Raw genomic sequence first — 16,202 nt, 5'->3', positions numbered from 1 at the left:
TTCTTCCAGCTGCTCATATTATTTTAGAAGTCTTGTGGCACTACATATTTACTGTATTGGGTTGAACCCTATATTGAAAACACCAGTGGTGGGCTGTCTGGCCACCAAGGCCTTCTCTGCTGGCCTAAATACTATCACAAACACTAAATTATATTTTTATATATGTTTTTTTTCATCAATACAATATGTATTAAATTGTTCCCAATAGTCTATTCTCTTTATCCCCTTGGTTGCGCCGCTTCCAATACAGTCTGTTTATATTAGAGCTTTTATCCAATCAGATTTCAGCAATGTGTCGCCAGGGTAAAAGAAATCTGCCTTAAGGTCTGCAGAATATAAAGAGTGCAGAATCAACAGTGCATGCCCCTGTAATTTAAAATAAATGGCGACGAAACTGTTGCATCGTACACTGTTTAACCAATCAGACTGGTGAGACCAACGGCCATACCATGACGTCGTCATGTTGACGTCATGAGAGCGTACTGGTTTAGAGCTAGCAAACCGCGTATATAGCTATCAGCGCAAGCTAAAACATGTTAGCACGGCTCTAATAGCTGTTTTTTTTCGACCCACAATGGCTGAAGGAGAAGAAGAGTTCCGTGACTCTGTTCCAACAGTAAGTCATTTTCTTAGTTCCAACAGTAAGTCCTTTTCTATCGCTATGGAGGCTAACGCTGAAAGTCGAGTCTGCCCAGTCTTACTTCTCGCACAAGTTTTAATTCGCTTCAGGGCTGACAGTGTCCGCTCGACAGAAGCATTTCTTAAATTTGTCTACAAATAATTAGCAGTATCGGTAAGTACAGTATGTTATGTACGTCTTTGTCATTTTATTAGGTAATATTGATGCTTCTGGTGGGGATGTGTATGGCACAGGTGTTGCTGCATTGTTTGGCGACCTATTGAATTGTGGTAATTAGTTTTTTATAGCATTGTTTTAGTAATGGCATTTACTCTGACTACATGACATGCCTGTCTGTGATGCAAAGTCCTGTTACACTGCGTGTCTGTATATTATTGATGGTTTCTATAGCCGTGACATCATAATGATGATATTAGGAGGTGGGTTAATTCAGGTAGGACACCAGGTGTGAAATGCACGGCCCGCCACTAGGAAACACAGTGCACTACGACCAGCTATGGCTGGGTTCTCAAGTTTCTTCTTTTTATTGGCTCTCTGTTTGCAGATTCATTATGGATAGAGTCTGATTTAAGATCCCCCTTTTAATCTTAAAGTTTTCAAGGGAAAAGCCTGTCTTTAATGCTGGGAAAATGTTTGCTGACATGGAAGTGAATTATACTCATGAAGGATGAATAAAAAATACAAGCTATTGTACAAAATGTGACAATATACTGTACAATTGTTTCAATATGGAGGCTAATGTTAATAGAAATGTGGACCAATCTTGCCTGAAGTGTATACTTATATGACTGTATACTATAATATACTATAGTACTTTACTGCTATCCTGTACTGTAAACTGTTTTGTCTTAATTTAGTTTTTATGTTTCGTTACATTTGTCCAATCCTAGATGAGATTAGTCAAGTCAAGTCAAGTCAAATTTTATTTATATAGCGCCAATTCACAACAGAAGTTATCTCGAGACGCTTACACAACAGTGCTATGTATCAAACATCTTCCAACTTTAACACACATACAAGACCAAAAGGAAAACATCAGTTAAAACATTTTATGTACTTCTATATACTGTCAAATAACAGATATAGCACTAATGTGCAAAATTTCTAAATGGTGTGTGCACATTTTTTGACCATGATCCAGTAATTAAACAATATTCAAAATGATTAAAAAGTCATTTTTGTTGCAATTTATCTTACCTCTCTTGTGATGTGATAATTCCTGTGTAATCAGTGTGCCCTTTATTGTGACTAGAATTTTTTTGTACTTGGATAATGATGGCTATTTTGCTCACTTAATTAATGAACCTCTCAAGTTTTGTCTTTGAGAGGGAGGTCATCATGTTACCAATGTTAAAGCAAGCACAGATTCAATGAGGGATTCTAGGACAGATGTTAAAATGTCATTTCTGATATGTACCTCAGCAGGAACAGGTGTTACGGGGGCCTGCTGGTAAATGGAGTCGGCGTGCTGGGAGGAGAAGAGGTGGCTGTTTATCTCCGTGTCCAGGCACCTCAAGTCCGTGGACCAGCTCCAAACTCCTCAGGACTCTGCACAGCCTGCTCGAGGCGGTAAGTTTTTGCACAAAGTGTGACTGCACATTGTCATTCATTTGTTGATGCTCTCTGCAAATAATTCAGTAGAAAATGATGTTGGCATATGTATTCATTACAAATGAGAACACAGCCATTTGGTGCAATGTTGATGAGCAAAAATGTCATCGTCAAATGAATTTGTGCTGTGTGCATGGTTATGAGCTCGGGAAATGAACTATTTGTTTGTCAGGGGCTAAATAGTTCAGCACACTAATAACGATTTCTCTGGAATTAATCAAGGTGAGTTCGAAGTGACTCCAACATGAATCAACATTCCCCTGCCATTCGGTTTAATCTGGTCCATCCCAAACTAATCAGCAGCAGGCAATGCAGCCCCCTTAAGATTTCACAATTGAGCTTTCACACCATTTTTTCCTCCAAAGATGAAACTGACTATCACTATGCGCAATTAAAGGTCATATGGACGTGATGAGTCACTTCAAAAAATCAACATCCCTGGAACCAAAAGATCCATCATGAGTTCATCCTGTATTCACTGCAAAGGTCCACCTATTTATAGTGCTCCTCAATATTGATAACCCCACCTCAGCCCATTCCTAGGTGACTCATTAGTCACTGGAGTAATGATATGTCATAAAATAGCAAATCAGTGGGATGTGAGTGATGACTGTGGCTTAAGACATGCAAAACTGTGATGCAGTGCATGGTCTGATCAGAGCAGGTTTGGTATTTGCAGTCAAGGGGTCCAAAAAGATGCCCACCCCTATCTCTGTTTTCTCCGTTCCCCCTGGAGGTAAACAAACAACATCCTGCCACTGAGAGTTAGACTCAGGCATTCACCAAAGCCTGTTTCTTTATTTATTTTACGTAGCTGAGAAGTCATAACAACCATGTTGGATGTTTTTACCAAAAGCTTTATCATCCTCCACGCCAGACTCATTACACGGGTGCAGAGATGGCATAATAAAACGTGACTTAATCAAAACCAAGCAGGCCTCCAGAATAATGGCTCCCAACAGCTGAATATGCGAAACAGTCGGGGCAGGGGCTACTGTTGTACTTAACCTCATCAAGGTCCTCATTTAGGTGATGGAGGACACAGATGCTGAGGCGAGGGGCTGCTAGGGGGTTGTTTGTTATTTTCAATTTATGCTTAATGAAATGAGTCAGCAGTTTAAGTTCAGGAGAGGTAATTACAGTAGTACATTTTATTAAATGAAGCACTCTTATTCTCTATTAAAAGCAGAACATGGTCTAATTGTTTTTAACAGTTTAGGATCCCTTTTATGAATTTTCTTTAGAGGTTTTGGCCAGCAGCATTTGCTTCTTCCTAAAATGCCCTCTCCCCCCCCACTAACATTATCTTTTAATGAAAGCTATCTGGACAGAATTAAATGAGGCACAGGAACCCAAAACAAAGCTGTGCCCCACATATCCATGCACAGGTGATGTAAGATTCAGGTTTAAAGTTTGAGCAAAAGACAACTGCAATGTTTTTACACTGGGGTTGAAATCTTCCCCCGAAAGCTTTACCGAAGTGATGTGTAAGTGTCTGTTTCTGTAATGGGCTATGCCATGGGAATGTTTCCATGGTAACATGGCAAAGGCGCTAGTACAGCTCAATGCCGCTCTCTGGGGAGTATCTGGGAAGCTTCTGCTTAGTGGGAAATGATGATAATAGCGCAGAGTGTTGGATAAAACTCAAATGGGGAAGACTAACCCTTCATATTGCAGGGAAAGGGAGACAACATTCATCTTCTTTGCAAAGTCTTTTGCTGGCTTTTTTAAACCAGTTTCCTCCAGTCCTCCAGTATGTTCCATTTTCATTGCTTTCACTTTTGTAATTTTTATTGAATGTATTGTACCTCAACTGACAGTATAAGTAACTCCTCACAAAAAGATGAACACACAGGGACACAGTGGTGTGAATAGTGCTCTTTTAGAACTTGTAGCACCCTTCATACAGGTCTTTGGAGCATCACCCATTCAAATATACAGTAGAGTATTTTAATCATGAAAGCTTACACCTCTGTGACTATTTTTAAAATTTAGCCTGAGACACTGGAGAATGATCCTTCTTTACAGTTGCTGCATATTTTGTAGAAAATAGTTTGAAATCCTCATACAAATTAAAATATCTTTGTGCAATTCCTTGCACAGTGTTTTGTAGGAAGCACCAGCCACAGTCTGATGCTGTTTGACCTGGTGATTCCTCTTGCAGTGAGAAACCTCTGCTCAAATCAGATACCTGTTTCTAACCCCACCGGCACTCTGTTGCTCTTTCCCAGCGCTGATATGCGCGCATGTGTGCGTGTTTCTCAATGTTAGATGTTGAAAACACAGCTTTGTATTAGATCACAGCTGTGCATAAATTACATCCACAGCGAGTATTAGGCGCGGAGAAATAACTAAAGACTGAAGCTCTTTGGAGTTGAAAATGTCACATTAATTTCAAACACATTACCCCCTGCCTGAAAACTTAATGAAGAAGCCCATTAGAATGTCATACCTGCTTACTTGTGAGTTTTGTAGAAGGTTTATTTGATATGTCTGAGTCAATTACCCAAAGTCTTTGTGATAAGGAACTGCTCAGTGGACCTGAACCCCCGGTTCTACTTCAGGAGCACTTGGATATTTTATACACGACTGTGCTTGGAATAATTTCCAGGCAGAAATTCTTCTTTGGCAAGGCACTTTACTTTCCCCCTGCCAGCTTAAAGGTTTTGTCCTTGACGTCACTTTGCAAAGTGTGTGCAACTGATACCAAGTAAAGACTTAAAGATCTGTTTTAAGCGGAGCCTGGGCTGCTTTTTCAAGAACCCGCACACAAACAGACTGACAGGGTGAGAATGCAGTCAAGTAATAGTCTTATGACTTTTAAACAGAACAAAAAGAATTTTCCCACTTTCTTATAAGCTTCTCTTTTTGTTTTAATAATACTGAACTTTTATTCCATGGGGGCGCACTGTGGGATTATTTTTCATGGTTAGAGGGGGCACTCCAGCAATTAAGCAGTGTTTTTTTTTCTTTTCTTTTAATTGTGTACAAAATAGAAGCAACAGAGGCCATGACTTTTTAGTCCCTAGTAAAGGATACTCATCCTACATCTCCCATAATGCAACTGGAAAGCATCTTTCATTACACCCTTCCTGCCACTGAAATGCTCATGTTGTTAAAACTCTATGCCCCAACTTTGTAACACAGGCTTTCTGGTAAAAAATGTAAAATCTCAGACTGTCAGGATAACCAGGATGACATCATCAGATGACATCAAGGACATAAAGGAAAGTAGAGTGCTGTTGTGCAGTGTATAGACAGGCTGGACTAACATACTGACTGTAGTGTATATGGTGCATAAAACATATAAGGGAACATACATTTTTGTTCATTGTTTACGTTGAGTTGTTGCGACAGCTGGCCTACTTGTATTTAAACTCCATCGCAGTCATTCTTATTTGTCAGCATTCTCACGGTGGAGTTTGTCTCTCTCTGTGGACGTGGAGCGTTTCATGTCCTCCTCAGACACATTGCTGGAGCTCTGGGACAAACACCGGATGAGTGACTAAGAAAACAATTCCCCTGGATATGCCCGTTGTCTCACTCTTCCTCTCTCGCGCGCTCTCTCTGTGTCTCTTCAGGGCTGAATCACATTTCTCTTGCTTCCCTCCAATGTGTCTCTGTCATATATAGGTGCATGGGCGCATCCACACATGCACAGGCATACACTCACTCCTTTCTGACACACACACACACATGCACACACACACGCAGTCTGACAAATCCCCCCCTTCTGCCAAAAAGTCGATAAATAAATGCATTGTCTCTTCACTTTCTGCTGTTGGCATCAGCCTGTCTAAATTGTCTGAGAAGGCAGTCGAGTGTGAAATTGAGTTCAGAACTGTACGCTGTGTGAGGGGGCACAAGATGAGTGTATGTTTGCTTATTTATTCATATTGCAGCAGCATTCAGTAGCGGTTTTGCAAGAAAGGGTCAGTTAAACACGTTGAGGTGTTGTTGGAGGAAATTTGACAAGTTTAAAGGACGAGGCTTAGGCAGTGGCATTTTGCCCTTGCAAGGGGAGCAATAGGTTATTCATCTAAGGAGTAAATGAAGCTTTAAAGTGAAATTGTGCAGTTACAGTGAGTCCAGTAAGTTTCTTATTTCTTCAGTCCCTGCGTGCTGTGAACCAGGACGACTTCTTTTTGACAGTCGCTATCATTGTTCTAAATGCCATCCACACTGAAGCCCAGTAGTTGCATACAAAGCAAAAAGGTAATTTTACTTGAATCACTAGGTAGTGATTGAATAACTTCACAGTGATTTGCTCTCTCCTATTTCTGAAAAGATGAATTTCTTTCCCAAAGCCAAAGAGTTCATGCGAGAATAATAGCACCTGCCCACACTAATTTGCCAAGAACAAATGATTTTGCTTGAGAATGTAACTTTTGCGCCGCTTTCCCGAGATTTAATCAGAGGTATTACGCAAACCTCCCCTTCCTCAGCTCTTTTCTTGCCATTCTGTGATGAATGTGTTGTTACCAGATGATGTATGTTTATAGATTGCCGGGGATAACTGCTGTTTTGAAGAGTTATAGCTTCCCCTCACATCACAGAAAGTGCCTCTATGCGAAAATCATTCAGGGTTTTCAGGTTTGTCTCTCAATTTCACTGAGCACACCACATGATAAATGTGCATTTGTTAAAAAAAAAAAAAATCTCTAAACTTTGTTTCCAGACTTTTTGACAAGGCTGTTTGAATGTCAGTCCCCACTACAGAGTCTGGCAGTCAGTGGAAAAACGATCCATGCATTACATATTTTTTAAGATTAGCTGCAGTGGTTGAAGTGTCCTTCACTGTCACCAGAATCACCAGTATGGAGGTCATCCTCTTGGACTTTTTTTTTAATTTAGAGTGACAGAAATTGTAATGGCAGCAAAATCCCATCAAAGTCTTTGCATTGTCAGCATTATCTAGAAGAACTGTCCAGAGGTCAACTGATAGTCCAGCCTCCATTTTCCCAGAGCTCATACATCCATCTGTGACACTAATGCATTTCATTTAGAAAGTTGGGAAATACAACAGTAATACAACTAACTACTTTATTTGACTTGTTTCCCCTTCATTCATTTAATTATGCAGCTCTGTCCCCTAGATATTATGTCTATATACAACTAATTTGCAGCAACAAATAGGTTTTGAAGGAAACATAATTGCGACTGGATTATGTTTTCTATTAACACAATGAGGACATGTTGTTAATTTATGTCTTTGGCGAGTCAGAAATATGCTGATACTGAATGTATCAATAAAATGTTTACAGACTGTGTATTTGGTGCTTAGCTGCATGTATAGATGTATGTCTTTGACAGCAGTTTTTGTGAACATAATTTCTAGGAAACAGGGCTGAATTAAGTGTTGACCGAAACTGAATGTGCAGCATGTAATGTAAGAAAGCTGTCACAGCATACATAACATGTATGAACCTTAAAGCTGCACTCTTGGAGTTTTCTCGTGAACAAACTAATGTTATGTTTACATTTAGTGCTTGTCAACAAAAGGCTTTGTGTGCATATTTCTCTCCTTATCTCTTCCAGAGCTGATTTTTAAAAGTCATGTAGTCATAGACATTCATGTTTGCTAGCTTGCGCTCATCCTCTTCCTTGCCTTGGTTGGTGCATCATTTGTTTCTTATTGTTTCTTGATTAGCGTGAAGCCAAGGAGGGAATGTGTATCATATCACTGTGCGTCCTTTAGGGCGTCAATGGTAAACAAAATGAGGACCCACTCATAAAAGCATTGCTCCACAGTGCTACAAGTGTCCAAAACGCCTTTAAAAGACAGTACTAGTGGAGACTGATGTGTAGTACTTTGAAAGTTATCTTTTCATACCTATATGTGATGGTGTCTACAGGTTTCTGTTCCTCAACATTCTTGGAAACATATTTTAATTTCTTTTTACAGTGTTGAACATAATGTGATAGATCACCATCACCACTGTAGTTGTGTCATAAAGCTTGATAAGGAGAGGGTCCATGCCTAAATCGAAAAGAGAGCTCATTTTATTTTAATCACAGTACCCTGAGGACATATTGGCCTATTATCTACTTTAAGCATCTGCACTCATTAACTGACTAAATACACAATTACTGTCATAGTAATTAACATGTCATTTGGCCTTGTTTTTAATTTTCTAAGACCATTTCCTGTTGCCATGTTACCATGACACGCAAACAACTAAACAGATTGTGTTTTATACTATAGAACAGAATTGCTTGGCCTTTTCTGAGATGCAGAGTTGTTTTAATGTGGTTAATGATCTAATTAGTTGTCCAAAACACTACATCTAGGGCTCTAATGCCTGTGACTGTTTGATTTCCATAAACTGTCACATTGAACAGAGTGCATATTTATCTTGACTGGCTCAAGGCTTGCTTTTGAGGCATTAACTGGAAAAGTGCCATGCGCATGACGAACGAAAACATGAGAGACTGCTGCTGGAGGACGTTCTTTAAGCGTATGGTTGTAGAATATAGATTATACTTTGATTGACCTTGTCTGTTTGCAAACATACTGTGCTGTTAGTGTGGCGAAATGCCATCAGTTTGTCAGCAAACCCTGCCTGTAAATGTCACACAATCTCCAAAATGATTGCTAGTGTTCACTTTAACCTTTTGTTCTTTGTTTAAACTCGACTACATGGCTGCACTTAGACACGACTGTGCAGACTGGTGGTAAAGGAGCGTCAATAGGTAATTATCTGTACATTTTTTTCTAGCCACTTTCAGGGTTACTTCTTGCCTAACTTGCTAAATTTAGAGTCTAGTTCTTTCTTGTGCCTTTGAGTCTCTGAAAGCCATCAGCTCCATAGACACTGTGCCATTATACGCCTAGTGCCAACTAGCAACTCCCTTGAAGTTTACTTGAATCAATATTTCAGTGCTGAATGGCAAGTTCGTCCTTAAACAAAAATAATTTTCCCTGACAACCTGAACAAGCGTTAAGCCAGTTATAGGAGGTTTGCCCTCCTCAGAGCCCATTAAAAGGGTTTTAATGAGGCGAGAGTGGAAGGCAGCGGTAGACCCCCTGCTAGCTTTTGATACAATGCACTGTCACCTCATTAAATCCTGATGACGTTCAGCGGTGTTCCAGGACAGTCGCAAGACCCATGTGTTACTCTGTGGACGCTCAGTCGCCATGGGGGCACTGCCAGGGGGGTTACGGGTACCAGCTGGACCTGGCACCACAGCTTGGCTCTAGACAGTGATAATGGCCTCCCCGCTTCTTGTTCACATCACATGCTTTGTCACTTTAAACTGCTCTGTAATGGCCTTTATGGGCAGCCATGAATTGTGCAATAAAGAGAGGCACGGAGGCAACCCAAACAGAATAGTAAGCAAGCTAGTAACTTTGCTTAGAAGGTGGCTGCCTGGTGGCTGAAAGGTTGCTGGTTTGATGTGCTGTGCTGACATTGCCTAGTGCAGTGGTCCTCAATCTTTTTCCTGTCATATGTGCCACATTTCTCATGAGTTAGTGCCTCAGGTTTAGGCACAACAAATCTAAGATTCGTCATAGTTTGGATTTTGACTGACATGTTTGCTTGATGATCATAACCTTTTTTTCCTGTCAAAAATCTGTCCCACTTGTACTTTACTTTTTTCTTTCTGCTGACCTGATATGCTTTGTGAGTCAGATTCATTCAACGTTAGAATTGTGTTCCTCAGCAACTTGTATTTTGAGCTAACTTTAAAGTTTTCATCTGTGATTGTCTTGCAGCATTGAATCAAAGTAGATTTATTGTGGCTTTTTTGACACGGATCAACAGAAAGTAAAAACAGATCTCCACAAAGTCATCTAATTACGAATACAAAATGCACCTATGCAAAAATATCCACTTGCTTTAATAAGACACACCCAAAGCATCACTGGTGCAGCCAGACAATAAGATAAATAGAGATCATATGTGTAGAGACGAAGGCTTTCAGTTGATTTCAGGATAAATAGACATGTTTATGGAAGGTGCAACTTTTTTTCTCAGTATTATGGCAAAACCTGCACCATATTAACAAAGTACCAGTCTGAGAATCACAGTATAACTGATATAAGAAGAATTGATACATTCTTTCACAATAATTGGCCAAAAGGAGCCGGTGGCTAAAATGTGTGTAAACTGTAAAGAGATCCATGCGACAACACCAAACTTTGTGCGACTATCAACAGCAGAGGCAGTTACTGACAGAGCTGCACTGCACAGGGCTGACAGAGCTGATTTTCTGGTTTCTGTCTTCCTGGTTTTTTTCCTCCAAATTTTAGTACAGAAGTCTACAAACAACACACATTAATACTGACTGGTCTGTGTTTGCATAACACTGGGTATCTTGTGTCTCATTTATATGGAGGCATAGATGCTCTTAGCAAGGAACAAATTATTATAACCATTGGAAAAAAATAATCTTAGCTCTAGGTCCACTAACTAACTTTTTGCAAGGCTTTCAGTTACATCTCATGGTCTTCATCAGCAAATGAAGTTTACTTAATTGTTATGGAGTTTAATCTGTTGTCATCTCCAGACCTGAGTGTGAAACTCTGGTAAACAGATAGCAGATGCTCATGTATGATCAGAAAATTATTTCTATTTTCTATTCCCAATGTTACAATTGATTTCTGTGCTAACATTTGGGATGCTTAGCATACAAGCATAGACACAATAAACCTTAGATGACAATCTCACCCCCCAAAAATTCACTATTCATTATTATTATTGTTGAGTATGGCTATATGATAAAATACTGCAGTTAGAAATAAGTATTCTGATCACATCAGTTATTTCTGAGGGATGGAAAAGTTAACACTTACATATAAATAGTGAAAACACAAAGGGAAAAAACACATTGCATATCATAATGAGCTATTTTTAAGTACCTCTACTTGAACTACAAGTAAACTGAACTTTCATGATTTTTTTTTTCTCCAAATGTGACAACAGAACTGATGGACAAATTAAATACCATTTTCTGTTGCTTTCCGCTGAAATACATCATTTCCAGCTGAGAAGCTTTTGATAAATTGGTGTCTAGAGAAAGGAAAGCGTTTTAGTCCGCCTGCTTTGTATTTAGGTTTTGTGAACAGTATAATGTTGTTTTTGTTTGAAATATGTGAAGTGTCCCAGCTCCTCGAATTAAGAGGTTCTCAGCTCCGAGCAAAGCCATTGCTGAAAACAAGCGTGAGCAAATCATGTCACCTATATTGTTTTTCAGTTTGAATTAGTGCCTAAATGAAGCATTATGATACATGCACACAACCTCTTGGTTTATTATCCCAGCCTTTACTGCAGTTGGTGTATTTTAATCACATTGAAGCATGGTTGAAGCAGAATAATAAAACAGGGAGGCTAATTTTAAAAGCTTTAATTTTGCATTTGACTTAACTAGGAGGTATATGTTTGAGGGCTGTTTCTTATTTTTCTTTAAGATGCAATTTGTATTTCATGTGTGTGTGTTCTTGGATGTCTTGAGACACTCGAGGCAACAGCGCCAATGTTATAGATGTGATAGAAATGAAATGTAATCTGTCTTCAACCGTCACACTGTGAGTATTTCAATACAGGAACATATCAGCTCTGTTTGTCTTTGTGATTTTACACGGCCCCAGGTTGTATATATGAGAATACCGTAATGAGATATTGAGATGCAGCAGGTGTGGGGGGGGGGAGTAATGGAAGAACCATGGAAGAACCTGGCAATATACTGTATGAATATCAGGCCACCCTTTGCCTTCAGAGCAGCTTCAATCTTAATTGTAATGTCGTACAAGTGTTGAACTGTGTGCAGTGGGAAGTCGAAACATCCCTTGGGAAAGAAAAACCTCCAGTTCTTTGAGTGATGAAGGAGGCGGAAATCTGAACTGCACTCTGCGCTCCACAAATTCCCATAAAGGATTATTCCTGTGTGATTGGAGTGTTGGCTTATTTCCTTCCTTCCTGCACCAGTTTACATCACTCTATTTTCATCTTTTATCCTGATATATTTTCTTTCCCTGGTCTTAATTTTTAGAGTAAAGAGTAAAGATAGAGTAGTTAGAGGATAGTCTGAGGTGCTGCCAGTAGGAGAGGGAAACAAGCTGATGCTAATTGTGTGAAATGATTGACAGAAGGCGAGTCTAAATTAAACCACAGAGAATCTTAGTTTCATTTGCAAATGAAAAATATGAAAAGCAGACCTTTGTCAAAGTGTAAAAGTTGTGTTATGAAATAAGCAACTGGATAACCTAGACTAATTGAATATTGTTTATTGTTCAGGAGTGAATAGGTTTTGTGCTCTTTACACCGAGTTATGACCTACAAGTGATTTTTAAAATGCCACATCCTTCATTAGTACACATTCTGAAGCTCACAACATTTATTAAACTTTTGTTTAATAAATGTGTCGCAGTGTTTACAAAGCAAAGATATAGCCGACCATAATGTATATTTTCTTATCTTACACATACACACCATCATGGTTATAATCTCAATCCACAAGAGCATTAAATATGCAGTAATTTATTTTTGACTGCTAGAGGGGATCTCATATATGATATAGAGACTAGAAGACAGTCTCCACTCTTCCTTCTCTTCTCTTCCTCTTCCAAGGTTTTGTGTCTACTGCACGTCAGAAGACAGAGAAGGACAAGCCTTGTAAAGTACCAGACCATCATAGATGAAAGTGAGGTGTACCAACAGAGAAGTTAGTAGTATACTATTACATGGCACACATTCAGTGGCAGTAATTTCAGTTCCCTGCGTTTATGGTCTTAAGCTAGTGTTTTAAAGTCAGTCTGACCTTCACTCTGACTTGAGCCTGTGCTGTTTTTCACTGAACCAATGATGCGCTGTTCAAGAGGGAGCTGTGTGCAACTGGGGTGGGTGGGTGGGGGGTGGTGGTCAGAGAACAGATGAGATAATGGGTGCAGGGCAAAGACAGAGTATGGCAGTGATCCAGCAGAGAAAGCAAGGCAAGGCAAATTTATTTGTGTAGCATCTTTCAAACACAGATGCAATTGTAAAGCCTTTACATCAGGAAAAACAGCCTTTTGACTAAATCTGACAGATTTACTATATGGTATTGATGTTAATTAATGCTTGTAAAATGAATGAATGTAGCAAAGTGAAGCAATGTAAAGCATAAAACAGCAAAGCTCAAAGCTGATGATAACCACAAACCACATATTAATGCACCTCTAAACCTGCAATAACTGATTATTTTGGCAACTTTGGGACAGCTGATATAGTGAATTTGTTAGCATACAGTGGCCTGTTTACATATCCAGCAGACATAGAGCAACATTAGGGTTCATTTCGAGTTGTTTTAGTGTCCACCTGATGAATGAAAGTCCAATATTCACTTGTTTTTTCCTCTCTTTTGTCTCCACTAACTCCTAAGGGAAATATCTGGGAAGGTAGCATACAGTGTGTTTTTTGTTTGTTTTTCTACAGTCTACTGCTGTTGAAATAGTTGGTAGTAAAGTGAAGTTGCAAGTTGGAAATCAAAACAGTGAGCTAAAAGACACTAAAATGAGTTTACGCATCTTCTTTAACATACTTACTATGGCTGCTTTATTTAACATTGCAGTTATTCACACAGCTCACATACTAATCTAACTCTAACTCTTTGAAACTCAACTGCCTTATGTTTCCTTGAAAACTCCCATAGAAACATTTTGTTTTTCAGTGCCCTTGTAAAGCTCAAAGATAGCCTTAATTGACATTTAACTAAACATTATTCACCTGTGCAGCAGCCCTTAGAATTGCAATTAAATTAATTAGAAGCTGATGTCCTTTTTCACTTGTTTGTTGTTATGTCCTCCATGTACAGCAACAGAGCATGTGTGTATATTAGCCCATTTTCCTACAGATTTTTGATAACTATAAAACCTATTTGAGATATACAGCTTTCAGACACTTTTCACAAGAGAGTTGGGTATGTGGACTGTCCTCTGCCTAATTCCCTGTTTACATTTTTAAAAACTGTCTCCATTTGACAACAGCCATTTGCCACTTTGGCATTTGTCGCAGCAATTACATATGACTCTCCTTTTCATTCCCATTGCTTTTCAGTCATCTGGACACAGACAGAAGGAGCCGTTTTTCATACCATTCTGTATGCCCACTTACTCACTGACAGAGGCACTGTTTGTAATTAGACCACTATAACTGTCTGCCAAATTACTGGTTGTTTTTCCTTCAGAAGCTCCAAACTATCATATGCTTATATTTGCCAGTGAGAAACTGAAACCGCTTTGTCCATACCGGGGAGAGATCCATAATTGATATTGTGAATTTCATTTGAAATATGTAACTTGGCTGAAAACCTGTTCCTGGCTGCTGGAGATTTGATAAGCCTCCTGCCCTTTTGTCAAGTTGAACAGACTGTAAAGGCAGAGAGATGTACCCCAGGGACCAATGAACAGCTAAACAGATGACATAAATCTGTGCAAGAGTTCCAATGAACTTTCCTTGAACTAGAGAGGACCGGTGATCCATGGCCATATCTCTCTCCTCTCTCTCCTCCTTCCCTTCTTTTCTCTCCTCGACTATAACTCCTCTCTGCGCTCCCCCACCCTATTTCTCTTTTTATTCATTCTCCCAGCTCTCTTCCCTCTCAGAAGGAGCCAAATGCAGTAGTAGTTCTTAAGCTAAAGTCACTAACAAGGCGCTGTCACAGTGCAGTGCCACTTCGCTGCTTTCCCATCATGTGGGATTTTGGTTTGAAAGACAGCAGTTCATTTTCCAATGTGTGGGCTTTCACTCCTACCATCCCCTCCTTTCTCTCCCCCCATTGCGGCTGACCAGGAGGCTTCCCAGGCCATTGGTTTGATTTATCCACTCTGCTCAGGCAGTAAGCAACAATAGACCACATAAAATGAAAATTCCCCAACCTCTCAAGATACACTTTTCTTTTTAGCCTGCAGTTTCAGAGTTGTCAGCATTACACAATGTCTTTGAAAGAGTCTTAGACTTCCAACAAGCCTGTGATTGTTTCTATTAATCCCTAAATGACGAGCACACAAATTGTTGCTTTCAAGTGAGAGATTAGTAGACATCTAATATTTGATTTAAAGTTGAGTTAAAGGCCTGAGTAATAGTATTTACATTGTAGAGGTACAACTTTTGTAGTAGCACTTTTTTTTTTAACCATGATATAATAATCCTCATCCATTCACCCATTTTCTATAAGCGCTTAACCAGTTCAAGGTTATTCTGTCAAAGACTTAACATTGTTAAAAATGTGTCATGGGGGGAAAAAAAAACTTAATTCCTGCATAAATTGGTGCCATTTATCTATGCAGACCTTCACTGTGCACAGCTGAGTAATACCAACAGGGGGCAGTGTAGGAATTCATAATGATCACCACCTCTTTCTTTCTAGAGACAGCCACAGCCTGCATGTCCTTTCAGATACACAAAGGAGCAAGCAGGCATCGATTTACATATATCAGTGATGTCTTTAAAACACCCATAATCTCACTGCCTCTTTCTGTCTGTCTGCTCCAAATTTCAGTAGCCCTCTTAATAAGAAAGAGCAAGAAATAGTGTATTGTGTATTCAAATATGCCTGTATAAGTACCTGTTGTTGTAATGCAATGAGTGCGGACTGATACTGACAGAGAATACACTTTAAAATGGGTGTCAAATCATTCTGCTAAAACATCCTGCAGTGCTGATAACAGTCAAATCTGCTTCTCAAAGAACTATACTTTTAATGATAATAGCTGGTTTGTTGGGTAAACTGTTACTTGAATGCCCTCTGTGCTCTCAAACAGTGGGTCCTTCAACCAGTGGGCTGTGACGATTACATGTTTGTAGTTTGGATTGAGGCTACTCTGCCAGGAAACCTGTAGATGTGTTGCTGTCTGCCGTCGAGATCTCCTCCCATCCGTCTTTCATGTTTTACTTTCCATACTTTTAACGTATAGGCCCTGAAATGAAATGTCCACCATCCTAAGACAAGGACAGTGACACTATATAGTGAT

General features: G+C 39.5%; 1 protein-coding gene across 1 annotated transcript in view; it reads left to right on the top strand.

Annotated features, from left to right (window-relative positions):
* Positions 1 to 487: 487 nt before the first annotated feature.
* elavl2 (ELAV like neuron-specific RNA binding protein 2) overlaps positions 488 to 16,202 on the top strand; it is a 146,957-nt gene continuing 131,242 nt past the window's right edge. The window contains exons 1-2 of the mRNA XM_018694101.2: positions 488 to 616; positions 2,066 to 2,209. The gene's annotated coding sequence lies outside the window, so the exon portion shown is untranslated. The remainder of the gene's footprint in view (positions 617 to 2,065; positions 2,210 to 16,202) is intronic.

The sequence above is a fragment of the Lates calcarifer genome, linkage group LG14 (assembly GCF_001640805.2).
Source record: "Lates calcarifer isolate ASB-BC8 linkage group LG14, TLL_Latcal_v3, whole genome shotgun sequence".
Classification (NCBI taxonomy): Eukaryota; Metazoa; Chordata; class Actinopteri; family Centropomidae; genus Lates; species Lates calcarifer.
Note: the sequence above shows the minus strand (reverse complement) of the source record. Positions and strands in the feature narration are given on the sequence as shown.